General features: G+C 48.8%; 1 long non-coding RNA gene across 1 annotated transcript; it reads left to right on the top strand.

Annotated features, from left to right (window-relative positions):
• Positions 1 to 557: 557 nt before the first annotated feature.
• On the top strand, positions 558 to 8,381 carry LOC133238658 (uncharacterized). The gene is made up of 3 exons (XR_009733588.1): positions 558 to 702; positions 2,487 to 2,517; positions 6,848 to 8,381. It is a non-coding gene; the product is annotated as an uncharacterized LOC133238658 (long non-coding RNA).
• The last annotated feature ends 6,814 nt before the right edge of the window (positions 8,382 to 15,195 follow it).

A 15,195-nucleotide genomic window follows, 5' to 3' on the forward strand; every position in this document is an offset into this window, starting at 1 on the left:
GTATTTGGGCTTCCCTGGTGGCTCAGAGGTTAAAGCATCTGCCTGGAATGTGGGAGACCCAGGTTCAATCCCTGGTTCGGGAAGATCCCCTGGAGAAGGAAATGGCAGCCCACTCCAGTATTCTTGTCTGGAGAATCCCATGGAGGGAGGAGCCTGGTAGGCTACAATCCATGGGGTCGAAAAGAGTTGGACACGACTTCACTTCACTTCACTTCACTTCATTCCTGACAATAGGTGACTCTGGGCACCCTGAGGGCAGGGCTGTTGCTGAGCTATCACTGTGGTAGGCGCCAGAGAACAATTGTGAAATTAGTGAATGACGATCTTTCTGAAAAAGTCCAGCTTATTTCTGAGCCAGAGGGAACAGTCAGATTGTCCTTTCCTGGCTGCCTTTGGCCTTCTTCCCCCATCCATCCCCTCACCCCTGCTGTAAGGAAGACCCCCTGTGGTAGATAGTCTCCAAAGATGGTGCCCACAATGAACATGCCTCCTGCTAGTCATAGCCCCTCCCCTTGAATATGGGCTGTTCCCGTGGGCACCAATAGAATGCAGTGAACTTGACTATGTGTCTTCTAAGCCCACATCAAGAGAAGGCTCTGCAGCTCCCGCTTGGATCTCTGGTAAGGCTTGCCCTGGGGGAAGCCAGTTGCCATGTTCAAAGTCTGACTACTCTGAGACCGCCATGTTGTAAGGAAGCCCAAGGTAACCACACAGAGAAGTCTGGTGCAGGAGGTAGGGGTTGAGGGGGAGGGAAGGGGAAGAGGGATCTGGCCCAGGCCCCCACTGAGGTGCCAGATGTGTGAATAAAGAAACCATCCTGAATTTCTGGCCCCGTCAAGTCTTCAGGGGACTCTCACTCCTGCTGCCACCTAACTGCAACTACATGAGCAACCCTAGGCCAGAACCACTCACCCAGATGAACTTGGTTGGCTCGATAAAACTATGAGGAAAATAATAATAACATTTTTAAAGTCACTGTGTTTGGGGCTGGCTAGTTATGTAGCAATAGACCACCAAAACACCTCGTGTTGCTCATGGCATCTGGGCTCTGGGGTGACACGGAGGTTTCAAATATCAGCCTTCTCACAAATGAGACACAAGCCAGGCAGCCTTTTGAAGCCCAGAGAGTCATGTTACACCAGAGATGGCCTGTCCACGCCAGCCGAGAAAGAGGGCCTCAATGCCCTCCCCCTCTGGACAGTCCTCCAGTACCTCAGGTCACTCTTAGCAACTTTTATCTGCCCTTGCTTTCTGACTGTCTCCCAAAAAGTGAGGTCAGAAGGTCCCAGATTGTCCCTGGGGGTGTCTCAAAGAGTGTCTCGAAGGGTGTGGCGGGGCTGCCCCCCAAGCCCCGTGCCTGTAGGGTCCAGATAAGATGAGCACAGAAACTGAACATAAGGGTCTAGACAATCGAGTGGAAAATTTGACATTGCAATGATAGCTAAGCTTTGACCCATAGCCTTGTCTTGAACAGAAAATAGATATCATATAATACAACTGGCCATTGTCAACTTGTGACAATACAATTGTGAGATGTGTCACATTTGGCTTAAGCAGTGTCCTGATGGTGTGCAGTGGGATAATGCACTGTCCCTGATGGATATCTAGTTTGAGAAGCTGAGTTCGAGCCATTACTGGGCCTTGGTGCCTCCCCCTGTGGGAGGAGCCAACTGGAGGTCATACATGCCATTGGAGAGTGCAGTGTGGGCTGGATCTCAGCCCCTCCCCCACCCCTTCCCACACCCCAACCGGGTACATTTGTGCAGTGCACAGACTGCCCAACTGTCCATGGTAGCCAGGAGTGGAGGCTTGCCACTGCAGTGAGGACTTGAGAGCCTAAACTTGTTCTTCCTCCCTAGACCTTTGAAGATGCAGGGCATACCTCACAAGAGAAATCTGACTTCCAGTCTCTCAAGGAAAAGGACTGAAGGATCCTAGGACTTTGCATGCCGTTTTTTTGTAAAACAAGCCTATAACATCAGACCCTGGAATCAATGGCTTGAATTTCACTTTAAGTGCACAAGACCTCAAGTAGCAAATTCACTTAGGCCAGGGTTCTTTGAAACACCTGAGGAAGAGCCAGAAAGCTCAGTGGGCCACAAGTACCAGCACTTCTGGAGGCCAGGAGCCAGCTGGTTTGGGCTGACTGGGAGGTGGCCCCCCCAGCCCGTTGCACCTGGGGTTGTTTAGGAGAATGCCAGGTCTGGATCACCCCCAGCAATTCCAGAGTTTTTAGTTCTGATTGTGCCAGGGCTAATTAAATCCTGGCACATGACTCAGGCCAGCTCACCTCCCAGGAGGGTATCCTAGCAGGGGGCTGAGGGTCTCTAGCAAGGGAGAGAACTTGCCCCAGGGACCCCCTCATGGACAGGCCTGTAGCTGACCAGGGATGGGCTTGGGGGTGCAGGGGTGACTTGCCCATAGATCCATTTTTTTTTAATATTTATTTTTATTTATTTATTTGGCTGCACCGGGTCTTGTTGAAGCACACAGGATCTTCCATCTTCGTCATGGCAGGTAGGAATCTTTAATTGTGACATCTTTTTCAGTTGTGGCACTCAGGATCTAGTTCCCTGACCAGGGATCGAACCCAGGCCCCCTATATTGGGAGCATGGATCCTTAGCCACTGGACCACAAGTGAAGACCCCCATGGATCCTACAAGTGATCCCTTTAGTGAGGTGACCACATTCTATCTTTTTTTTCACTTCAGCTTTATTGAGGTATTATTGACAAACAAAATTATAAGATGCATCTTGGTGATTGGAACACACTAACAGTGTGAAAGGAGTCTCCCCACATAGCTAATTAACACATCCATCACCTCGAACATTTATCCTGTGTGTGTATGTGTGTGTGTGAACTCAAGTTCGACTCTCAGCAAATTTCAATTATATAACATAGGATTATCAACTCCAGTTGCTGTGTTACTCATTAGTTCCTCAGACCTTATTCATCTTAAAGCTAAAAGTTTGTGCCTTTTTACTAATCTCTCCTTATTTACCCCAGCAACTACTTTTCTACTCTGTGTCTGAGGGTTGGACTCTTTTTTTCTAAGATTCCATGTGTGAGTGACACCTTGTCTTTCTGTGTCTGGCTTATCTCACTTAGCACAATGCCCTCGAGCTTCATCCATGTTGTCACAAATGGCAAGATTTCCTCCTTTCTCATGGATGAATAATATTTCATAATTTGTATATATCACATCTTCTTTAGTGTTCACCCATTGGTGGGCTTCCCTCCTTCATAGCTCAGTTGGTAAAGAATCCGCCTGCAACGCAGGAGACCCCGGTTCGATTCCCGGGTCGGGAAGATCCCCTGGAGAAGGGATAGGCTACCCACTCCAGTACTCTTGGGCTTCCCTTGTGGCTCAACTGGTAAAGAACCCACCTGCAATGTGGGAGACCTGGTTTCAATCCCTGGGTTGGGGAGATCCCCTGGAGAAGGAAAAGGCTACCCACTCCAGTATTCTGGCCTGGAGAATTCCATGGACTGTATAGTCTATGGGGTCACAAAGAGTTGGACATGACTGAGTGATTTTCACACATTGGTGGACACTTAGATTTTCCCAGGTCTTGGCTATTGTGAACATCACTGCAATGAACACAGGAGCAGACATCTTTTCATCCTATTTTCTTCTTCTTTGAATAAATACTCCAAAGCAGGATTACTAGATCATCTGGTGGTTCTATTTTTAATTTTTTGAGAACCTCCATACTGCTTCCCATAGTGGCTGCACTAATTTACATTCCTACCAACAGTTCGCAAAGGCTCCTTTTTCTCCACATCCCACCAGTGCCTGTTCTCTCGTCTTCTTGGTGACAGGCATCTAACAGGTATAATATGAGGTGATATCTCCTTGTGGTTTTGATTTGCATTTCCTCATTGCATTTGCACTTCCCGCTAGATGGCTTTTTATTAAATAATTTAATGTAAAAAACAAATACTCAGGGGCGCCACTTATTAAATATCTACTTTAAAAATATTTATCTATTTACTTAGCTGCACTGAGTCTTAGTTGTGGCATGTGGGATCTTTAGTTGTGGGGTGAGGGACATAGTTCCCCAACCAGGGATCAAACCCAGATTCCCTGCATTGGGAGTGCAGAGTCTTAGCCACTGGACCACCAGGGAAGTCCCAGACATCAGTTTTTGATGGTCACTGTGCTTGAGGCTCTCATCACTCAAACTCATTTCTTCGGCCACACCACAGGGCTTATGGGATCTTAGTTCCCCATCCAGGGATTGAACCCAGGCCTCAGCAGTGAAAACACCAAGTCCTAACCACCAGACAACCAGGGAATTCCCCAAACTCATCAATTTAATAACCACCCAGTAAAGAAAGTGGGTGTGGTGGGTAGAATAATACTGTTTCCCTAATCTGTCCCATAAAGATGCCCGTGTACTATTCTTAGGAACCTGTGAAGATGTCACCTTCGGTGGCAAGGGAGAAAAAAGGTTGCAGATGGAATTAACGTCACTAATCTCAAAACCTTGCGAGTTTTGAGGGCAGGCCCTACAGCTCTGTGTTGATGGTGGGGAGGATGATCGAACCCCTGCATTCACATCATGCTGCTGAGTGGACTCTCCTTTGAGGACAATGCACATGGGCAGCATGGGCTGTGAGTTATACTCATTCTCTCTGAGCTCTGCGTCGTGGAACCTGGATCAGGACACAGGTAACTGCAAGTGTGATCCCTGATAGGCAGCTGATCTTTCTGGATTACTCAGACCTGGGTTTAGCATTGAGTAATGTTGTTCTTCGGAGAAGGCAATGGCACCCCACTCCAGTGCTCTTGCCTGGAAAATCCCATGGACGGAGGAGCCTGGTAGGCTGCAGTTCATGGGGTCGCTAAGAGTCGGGCACGATTGAGCGACTTCACTTTCACTTTTCACTTTTATGCATTGGAGAAGGCAATGGCAACCCATTCCAGTGTTCTTGCCTGGAGAATCCCAGGGACAGAGGAGCCTGGTGGGCTGCCGTCTATGGGGTCGCACAGAGTTGGACACGACTGAAGTGACTTAGCAGCAGCAGCAGCAGCAATCAGCTGATGCAGGGGTCCCAGCTTTGATCCCTGGTCAGGAAACTAAGATCCTACATGTTGCACAGTATGGCCAAAAAAACCAAGAAAGTCTTTTTTGGGAGTTCAGCAGTTAAGACTCAGAGCTACCACTGCAGGGGTGAAGGGTTTGATCCCTGGTCAGGGAACTAGGATCCTGCATGCTACATGACATGGCCAAAAAGTAAAAATAGTAATAACAATCACTTCCCTATAGTCCACTAGGGGCTTCCCTCATGGCTCAGACGGTAAAGAATATGCCTGCAATGCAGAAGACCTAGGTTCAATCCCTGGGTCGGGAAGATCCCTTGGAGAAGGAAATAACAACCCACTTTAATATTCTTGCCTGGAGAATTCCACCGACAGAGGAGCCTGGCGGGCTACAGTCCATGGGGTCGCAGAGAGTTGGACATGACTGAGTGACTAACACTTTCGATAGTCCTAAGAATTTTGTGAATTCAGACACCTCCCAGGGTCAGCTCAGTTCCAAAGGAGCCTGTGCAGTTTGTTTTGTATTGGTCATGTTTTCAGTCCTCCGTTTGGCTCTTCCTCAGGCTTTCCTCCACATATAAAGAGCCAAAGAGACGTGTTTTGGTCACATAGTGGGGAGAATAAATGCCCATTTATCTCCCATTCCTTTTGGCCATCAGAGAGGGCGGCCAGCACAGATTCACCAAAGGTCTCTAGTGGCAGGCCATAGTGATCTAGCCTGGGCCTGGGCCTTGTCCCTGGCTGGGTGCCTGACAGAGAAAAGGACATGGAGGCCAGCTAATTGCATCTGTGGGATGTACTGACGGTCGGGTTTTCCCAGGAACTCTGCCCAGGATGACCTTGACCAGGTATATCTTCCACAGGCCCTAGGGGCCCTGGTTGAAGCCAGTAGTTGGGGCCCGCTCGAATCTGCTCTGGGGAACATACGTCATCTCTGGGCAAGTGGTTCCCTTTGTGTGGGGTCTCTGGGTTCTGCCAACACCCAGTCATCTCTTCAAGGAGCACGCAGGTATTTTTGCGCTAGGAGATACCCGAGGTCCTGGGGCTAGGAAGGGCCTCCAGAGTGGGGAGTTGGGCTTGGGCAGAGCTTAGAGTTAGGGAGCCTGGCTGTCCCCCCAGGAACAAGGGGGCTTTCTGCCTTCTCACAGGCTGCCTCCCCTGGGGGGGTGGCCCTGAGCCCTGCTGGCCACGTGATCAGGACCACTGGATAGACAAGTAGGGGCGTGGTGGGGTGGCCATCTACTCTGCTCAGACCCTGCATGGAGGAGCGTCCCCACCCCCACCAAGAGCCCAGGAAAAGGGCTCCACATGCCCCGTCGTTCGCCAGTGGGCCTCGCACCCCTTAGCTGAATGTCCCCTTCCCCGTGGGGCCTCCCTTGGTCATGCTGTCTTGTCACCCTCTTGGCCCCACCCCAAGGCTTTCAGTCCCCCTTTCTCTCCTTGGCACTTACCACTATCTGACCTCGTGTGTGTGTGTATGTATATAAAATATTTGCTTACTTATTTGTTTGGCTGCATTGGGTCTTAGCTGCAGCACACAGGATCTTCATTGCATCATGTGGGATCTTTTGTTGCAGCTCACAGACTCCCTAGTTGTGGCGTGTGGGCTCAGCAGTTTCTGTGCACAGACTTAGTTGCTCCATGGCATGTGGGCTCTTAGTTCCCCATCCAGGGACTGAACCCACGTCCTCTGCACTGCAAGGCGGATTCTCAACCACTGGGCCACCAGGGAAGTGCCTGACCCAGCGTATATTTGTTTTACTTATTTATCGTGTTTATTGTGTGTCTCCCTCCACAGAATATAAGCTCCGAGAGGATAAGGACTTTGTCCAACTTCTTCACCAAGGTGCCCCCAGCACCAAGCACAGTGTCAGGTAAAAGGTAGAGGCTCAAAATGTATTTGTTGAATGAATGAATGAGTGAATGAATGAATAGGGGGAGTGAATGAATGAAAGAAGTCCTTGGGAAACGTGATTCTCCCTCCAAGGCACCAGCGAGGGCAGGGGAGTGAAGAGGCTGATTTTTTCACAAAGCCAGCAGCAAGGGAGGCTGTTTTAGGAGGTCGGCCGAGGCAGCTGTGAGCTGGGTGCTGGATGACAACCAGCTGCGGCCTGAGTGCTGACATGTTCCAGCTGTGCACATGATGCTCCTTCATCTCCAAGATGAGAGTGGTACAGCAGACCTCGGAGCTATGAAGGCCACTGAGGGGTCCTTGATCTCCGGAGACTCTCGACAGGGGTGCCTGGTGGTGTTTCTAGCTTGATGGCAGTGTCGTCCCTTCTGAGGGGGCAGAGGAGCCAGGAGCATGAGCTGGGCTGGGTAACAGACAGTGGGGTGGCGGGTCTGGGGTTCTGGGGAAAGGAGGGAGTAGGGATGGGCAGAGGGAAGAGAGCAAGACCCGGAATTCCACATGGAAGGATGGTTCTAGAAGGTCAGGGTCCCTGAAAGTGGGTTCTGGATGGGGGGTGTGTATGTGTGTGTGTGTGTGTTGGGGGGGGAGTTTAATAGGGATGCTTCAGGGATCAGCACCCCGGTCGGGGGATAGGAGCGGGGGGCACAGAGGGAGAGCTGGGAGTTGCAGACGGACATCAGTCAGCCTGCAGGACCTCCTCGCTGGGGCTGGGCCTTCGCCACCCTGCACCCATCACTCATGGCACGGGCTGCTCCAGGCAAGGATCTGGCCTCGGGTGGTGTGGCTCTTCTCAGCAAAGGAACACTTTCCCAACCAGTGGGGGTGGTCCTTTGGACCTTAAAGAGACTTGGAGTGGGCAGTAGAGCACCCACTCGGTGGGTCATGAGGGTGGCTGTCCTGGCTCCACTGTGGCCACAGGGTCCCCCTCCCCCCGCCTTGGGACTTTGTGACCCCGAACCATGGTCCTCTGGTCCCCTTCCCATTCCCCAATCCCGGCCCCCAGGTCCTCTCCCAGAATGATCACCTAAGAGGAGGAGGGCTTCGGGGAGTGGGAGTGAGCTGGGAGGGAGGGAAAGGATGTGGAGGCTGTGAGCAAGAAAGCGGAGAGTAAGCCGGGAGGGAGGAACGGTGGGTCTGGACACCAGGCCCCTGACTCTGCTGCCTGCCTGCTGTGTGGCCTCAGGAAAGTCTCCTCCCTCTCTGGTCTTCAGCTTCCTCACTTGCATAACAGGGAATTGGAGCAGTGGGAGCCTCGGAGGAGGTGGGGATGCGAATGAGCTTGGCCACACGTGAAGAAGCTCAGTGGGAGGCCTGCATGGGCCCACTGGATGTTCAGGATCTAGTCTTCGCCCAGGCTGTGTTGCTGGGGCTGACACCTTGGAGCCTTGCCTCCTGCCTTAACCTCTCTCCCTGGGACACATCAAGGGGTTTCTGGGGTGGCCTCCAGGCTGGGGGACACTGGTGCCCCTCGTCCCACCATTGAAGCCAGGGGGACACTTGGCTGCATCTGAGTGGGTGAATATACAACTGGAGCAGCTCTGCCAAAGTCAGGCTCAGGAAACAAAAGCCCAGGTCCCCCCAAGGCCTGCATAGCCAATCCAGGTCTAGTGAAAACAGCAATTATGAGCTGTGTTATTAAAGGCTGCAGGGTTTTAATTAACAATGGAATTACCTGGTGGTGGGACCGGGCGAGGGAAGGGATAATGACAGATTGCAGGAAGACGGTCAGGCTGTGGCTTCCACCTCTCAGCTCCTGCGAAGCCTGGGGAGATGGCAGGGCCAGCTTTCCAGTCAGTAATAAGGTCCCTCTGCAGAGTCCTCAGGGGTGGGCTGGCCAGAAGGGAGGGGCTGCTTGTGCTCCAAGCCTCCCCGGCCCCCTACTTCTCACTTGCTCCCCATGCCCCAGCCCCACTCCCAAATTCCAGGTAGGAGAAGTGAATGATGGTCATCAATAGACTTTTTATAGGTGGCCCCCTCCTCCCCAGGGCTGAAAAGGCATGAGTGGGGTGCAGATGATGGGCCCAGATGGCTGCAGTTGGGGCCAGGAGGGGGAGCCCAGCAGAACCCAGGGACTTCCAGCTACAAGGCCCATGGGGGAGGAGGATGTGTTCCCCACTTGGGTCTCCCACCAGCACCCCAGAATCTCCTGGGGCCTCTTAACTACCCAACGGCAACAATGGAAGTGAGAGGGCAGTGGAAAATAGTATTTTCAATGTGCTGAAATAAAACTACTTTTATCTATCAGCACAGCAGGCAGAAGGATCATTACACAAACTCAGAGAAATGTCATTTTGCTTGAAATGTTACAGTACTGCTCACTTGGCTCAAAGCCTTTACAAAAGCTGCAAGACCCTCTGTTAGCTCTGACTGCCTCTCAGTCCTTTCCCCTCACACACTGCGTTCTGTCCACTCTGGCTTCTTTGCTCTTCCTTGGATTTTTTTTTTTTTTTTTTTTGGCCACACCTTGAGACATGTGGATTCTTGGGTTGGGAAGATCCCCGGGAGAAGGGAAAGGCTACCTACTCGTATTCTGGCCTGGAGAATTCCATGGTCTCTATAGTCCATGGGGTCGCAAAGAGTCACACACGGCTGAGCGACTTTCACTTTCACTGAGGCTTGTGGGATCTTAGTTCCACAACCAGGGATTGAACCCATGCCCCCTGCACTGAGTCTTAACCTCTGGAGCACCAGGGAAGTCTGCCTTGCTGTTCCTTGAATGTGCCAACCACACTCTCGTCTTGGGATTTTTGCACTAGTCCTTTGCGCCAACTGGAGTACTCTTCCTTCAGATATTCATTCACAAGTCACTTCCGCAGAGGTCTGCTCTGACCACCGTCTCTTCTGCAGGCATACCTGACTTCCCTCATCTTGCTCTTTTCTTTTTGATGTGGGTTTTCACTCTGTAATATACAAGACACTTGGTTTGTCCTCTTTGTTTCTTATCCCTGCCTTGTCTTCTAGAAGGTAAGATCTTCAAAGGCAGGAAGTTTTGGAGTTTTCTTCGCTGAGGCATCCCGAATCCCTAGAATATGTCCTGGCATGCAGTAGACCCCTAAATGAGTATATGCTGAATGAATGAATCAATTCTATATTCAGCCTGAGTAGGAGATTCAGGCACAACAGGGAAGCCTGGCGTGCCATGCTGCAGTTCATGGGATCACAAAGAGTCAGACAGGACTTAGTGACTGAGCAACAGCAAGGAGATAAAGACATTTTCAGACACGTGAAAATTCAGCCGGACCAGTTTTTTTTTTTTTTAAGTTTTTTCTAATGTGGCCCATTTAAAAAATCTTTATTAAATTTGTTACCATATTGTTTCTGTTCTATGTTTTGATTTTTTTTTTTTTTCTTGGCTGCAGGGACTCTTAGCTCCACAACCAGGGATCCAACCCACATCCCCTACATTGGAAGGTGAAGTGTTACTCACTGGGCAGCCAGGGAAGTCCCATCTGCCAGACCTTTATAAGATAAAATCTGGTTGTGCTTGAGGAATGCAAATGCTCTCTGGTGAAAAGAGTGAGATGCGAAAAGGAATAAAGGGAAAAAATTAATGGAAAATGTGGGGGCAAAAATAAACATTGCCTATATAAAACAGAATAATGTCTAATGTATGTTCAGGGAAATGGTTTAACACTAAAAGGCTGGTCAAAAATAGCATGGCAATTGGAAGAAGTGATTTCACTTAAAGAGTTCTAGGGTTCTCGTATGCCTATTAAAATAGCCTAAAGGCTAAAAGAATAGACATATAACCTATTACTCAAACAAATGGGGGCAAGGTGGAAAAATAAAATGGAAAAATAAAGAGAGAAGAAATTCCCCTAAAAACTTTATTCACTCATGGTGGAATGTATTATCCGTTAGCAAGTATTCACTCCGTCTATGCCTCATTCCATGGGAAGAATAGGTACTCCACGTCACCAAGCTTGAGCCTGACCACGTGACTAGATTCAGCCAATGGAATGTGAGCAGATGTGGCCCCAACAGAGGCTTCGGTGTCCTTGCACAACTTGGCTTTGTCTCCGGCGTTCCTGCCACTGCCACCTGCCCTAGAGAGCCTGTAATCCTTAAGCCCGGTCTCAGCGAGTCTTCTGGGAGTCAACCCACAATACAGAATAAAGGGACGAGCAGGCAGAGCTGTACCCAACCTCAGACTGAGAGTGAGAAACACCTTTGCGTAGTTATGAGCCACCCAGAGTTTGAGGTTATCCTTTGCAATATTATGGCAGTCATATCAAAACAAGATCAAAACACACATCAAAACAAGACAGGGAAAAAGAGGGAGGCAAGAAGCAGAAAATGCAGGTCAAGTTAGAAAATAAAATAAGATGGTGGAAATAAACCCAAATTGATCACCAATCACTAAAATGTACATGGAAAGACTCTTTAGTTAAAAGACAAAGACTGTCAAGCAACATTAAAATAAAACTGAACCATATGCTGTTTACGAGGTATGCACGTAAAACATAAGGACACAGAAAGATCGAAAAGCAAAAGATGGGAAGATACGTCACAGCAGACGAGAAAAGAAAAATGGCAAGGCTGTATTAATGTCAGGAAAAATTGCCCTTAAGGCAAAAAGTTTTACGCAAGATGAAGATCAATGAGGAATAAGAAGAGTTAATTCACCAGGAAGGTAGAAAAATTCTTATTTTTTTTTAAGATATTTTTGACGTGGATCATTTTTAAAGTCTTTATTGAATTTGTTGCAATATTGATTCTGTTTTGTGTGTGTGTATATATATAGATATATATATATCCACAAAGTGAAGTCAAGTGAAATTTGCTAGTCATGTCCTACTCTTTGCAACCCCATACGGTCCATGGAATTCTCCAGGCCAGAATACTGCAGTGGGTTGCCTTTGCCTTCTCCTGGGGATCTTCCCAACCCAGGGATCGAGTCCAGGTCTCCTGCATTGCAGGCAGATTCTTTATCAGCTGAGCCACAAGAGAAGCCCATATAAGTGTGTGTGTGTGTGTGTGTTTTCTTGGCCGCGAGGCATGTGGGGTTTTAGCTCCCCAACCAGGGATCAAACTTGCATCCCCTGCAGGTTGGAAGGTGAAGTGCTAACCACTGGACCGCCAGGCAAGTCCCAAACTCTTATTTTTTTAATGCATTAATAACATAGCCTAAAATATTTAAGGCCAGAATGGAGAGATATAACAGGGAATATAAAAGTCCAACATGATATGGGACAGTTAAAATTATTGCCTATAATAATCAATGTCAAGTAGATAAAAATCAGAAAGTATTTAAAAGATTTAATGGTATATATCACAAACTTGGTCAAGCAGATACACAGAGAACATTGTATTAAATACCCAACCAGAGGGGAATATTTATATTTTTCAAGGCACATGAATATTTATGAAGTGACCACACGTTAGTTCATAAAGCTAGCTTCAACACATTTCAAAGGATGTGTATTGTAAGACTGTTCTAGAACCACAGTAAAATTAACTTACCAATAAATAATAAGTAGATAACAAGAAAACCCGTATGCTTTAACAATTTTTTTTAAATGTCTTCAATTCACGTCAGTCAAAAATATCCATATTCATGGAGTAAGATACTATGGAGAATAAAAACAAAGTAAATATAGTTACATAGGGGTTTCCCTGATGGCTCAGCAGTAGAAAAACCACCTACCAATGCAGGAGATGCAGCAGACATGCATTGTATCCCTGGGTCGGGAAGATCCCCTGGAGGAGGAAGCAGCAATCCAGTCAAGTATTCTTTGCCTGGAAAAATCCCATGGACAGAGGAGCCTGGCAGGCTACAGTCCGTGGGTTGCAAAGAGTTGGACATAACAGCACACACAAAGTTACACACATCAATGTAAATAAACCTCTAAGCAAAATTTGGCAAAAGAAGAAAGTCATAGAAATACGTATGCAGTATGAGTTCATTTAAGGTCATGGGCAAGCAAAATAAAAAACATGCTACTTGGGGATACAGATAGGTGGTTTTGGCCTACATGTATCCCTTTGGCCACCTGATGCAAAGAACTGACTCATTGGAAAAGACCTGATGCTGGGAAAGATTGGAGGCAGGAGGAGAAGGGGACAACAGAGGATGAGATGGTTGGATGGCATCACCGACTCAATGGACATGAGTTTGAGAAAGCTCCTGGAGTTGGGGATGGATAGGGAAGCCTGGCATGCTGAAGTCCATGGGGTCGCAAAAGTCAGACATGATTGAGCAACTGAACTGAACTGAACTGTAGGTGGTTTTAAAGGAAAGCAAGGGAGTAATTAAACCGAAGTTTAGAACAGTGGTTGCCCTCAAAGTCACACAGGGGGCTTCTAAGGTTCTTGTAATATTCTAGCTCTTAATCCAGGGAATAGGTACTTGGGTGTCAAGATCATGTTTATCAGATAAACCATACCTATACATTTAATTTACTCTGTGTGAGCTGATACATTTCACAAGAAATGTCATTTAACCGAAAAGCCTCAGACATGGAACTTCTCTGTGGTCATGAGCCCTCGTCTGGCCAAAGGACGGTCCAGCTCCTGGAAAGAAAGAGCTTCTTTCTAAACAGATAAATCGGAATGGGCACAAAACTTGGCTTAGTTCATTTGTGGGGGGAAGAAATGAGTCCTGTTGAATTTGGTATTTTTTTCCCAGATGGTATTCATCTCAGAAGACAGCCTGGTCACCATCACTGTCTCTCATTTGCTGAAACAAACTCCCCACAAATAAGGGCATGTTTCCATCTTGAGCCGCTGTTCCAGCAGCTGCTGTTGCAGCATCTCCTTTCTTGCCTTGGGCCCTGTTTTGCTCTACCTTCCTTCACGTTGTTCCTGTTCTTCATCTCCTTTTCTTAGAATTTCAGGACTGGAGGATTCTCATCCCATGAAGGAATCCTGCCAAACCATCCCAGCTGGGTGGAGGCGCAGTCTCTACTTATACACCTCCCCTGGGGAGAACGCACTCCATCAAGTGGACTTCCTTATTTGAATCCAACTCTGTCTGTAGCATCAACCCATTGCTGATGGCTCAGCCATCTGAGGTCCCAGACCTGTCAGTCTACTTCTCTTTCTTGGGCATTTTGCAGATGTGTGCCGACAGCAGCCTGGTCTTCCCTGCCCTCCACCCCAATCTTCTCCCTCCAGGAAAACTTCTTGAGTGTCTCGGTTCATTCCCAACATCACTGCTGATCTGTCTGAAAATCAGATCCACTCTCTCCTGTGCACATACCAGTGTGGAAAGTGAAAGTGCTAATCACTCAGTCCTGTCCAATTCTTTGTGACCCCTTGCTCTGTAGCCCACCAGGTTCCTCTGTCTGTGGAATTTTCCAAGCAAGAATACTGGAATGGGTAGCCTTTCCCTTCTCCAGGAGGTCTTCCTGACCCAGGGATTGAACCCAGGTCTCCTGCATTGCAGGCAGGTTCTTTACTATCTGAGTCACCAGGGATGTGGTGATAAATGCACAGATAAATGGGATCGCACAGTACCATAGTATGCCTGGCTCCTCTGGACATGCGTGACTGTGAGAGTCATCTGTGTGGTGGTGGGAATTGCTGGGCCATCCTTCCTGGTCTGGATGGGGAGTTCTCAGCCAGCGTGAACAGCCAAGACACCAGCACGCAGACAGAGGACGCATCCCCAGAGCCTCCAGGGATCATTGATTCATTGACTCTTTCCTGGTTTGTGATCTGTGTAATGCACCTGCTGTATGCCCTGCTCACACTGGCCCCTGCAGAGGATATAAAGACTGGGTGGGTTGGGATTGGCTGGGGATTGGAGCACAGAGAAAGGGCTAGTGGTCAGCTGGTGGTGGGATGATACATGACAAAGAAGAGGTAAGCCTTAGGCCACATCCTAAAACATGGGACACATCCCCCAGGGGAGGGAGCCATGTGGGCAAAGATAGGGCTTGGGAGCTGTGATTCGGGGCTGGGAGTGGACAGGGGCTGGAGCCACAGTGATGGCGTCCTGGTTCTTTTTCCTCTCTCCCTCTATGCCATTCATACCTAGGTGTGATGCCTTAGCCCACAGCACCTATAGCAGTGGGTCTCACACTGGAAAGAGTTATCAGTCTGCGCCCCATCCCCAGTGTCTCTGATTCAGCAGATTGGAGTGGAGCCTGAGAATCTGCTTTTCTAGTAAGTTCCCAGGTGCTGCTGATGCTGCCTGTCCAGGGAGGGCCCCACACCTCCCACAGTTCTGGGTCCAAGGCTTTGTCCAATACTTCGGGGTACTAGGATAGGGCCCTCATCACCTCCTCTCC

This window comes from Bos javanicus, chromosome 25 (assembly GCF_032452875.1).
Source record: "Bos javanicus breed banteng chromosome 25, ARS-OSU_banteng_1.0, whole genome shotgun sequence".
In the NCBI taxonomy this organism is placed as follows: domain Eukaryota; kingdom Metazoa; phylum Chordata; class Mammalia; order Artiodactyla; family Bovidae; genus Bos; species Bos javanicus.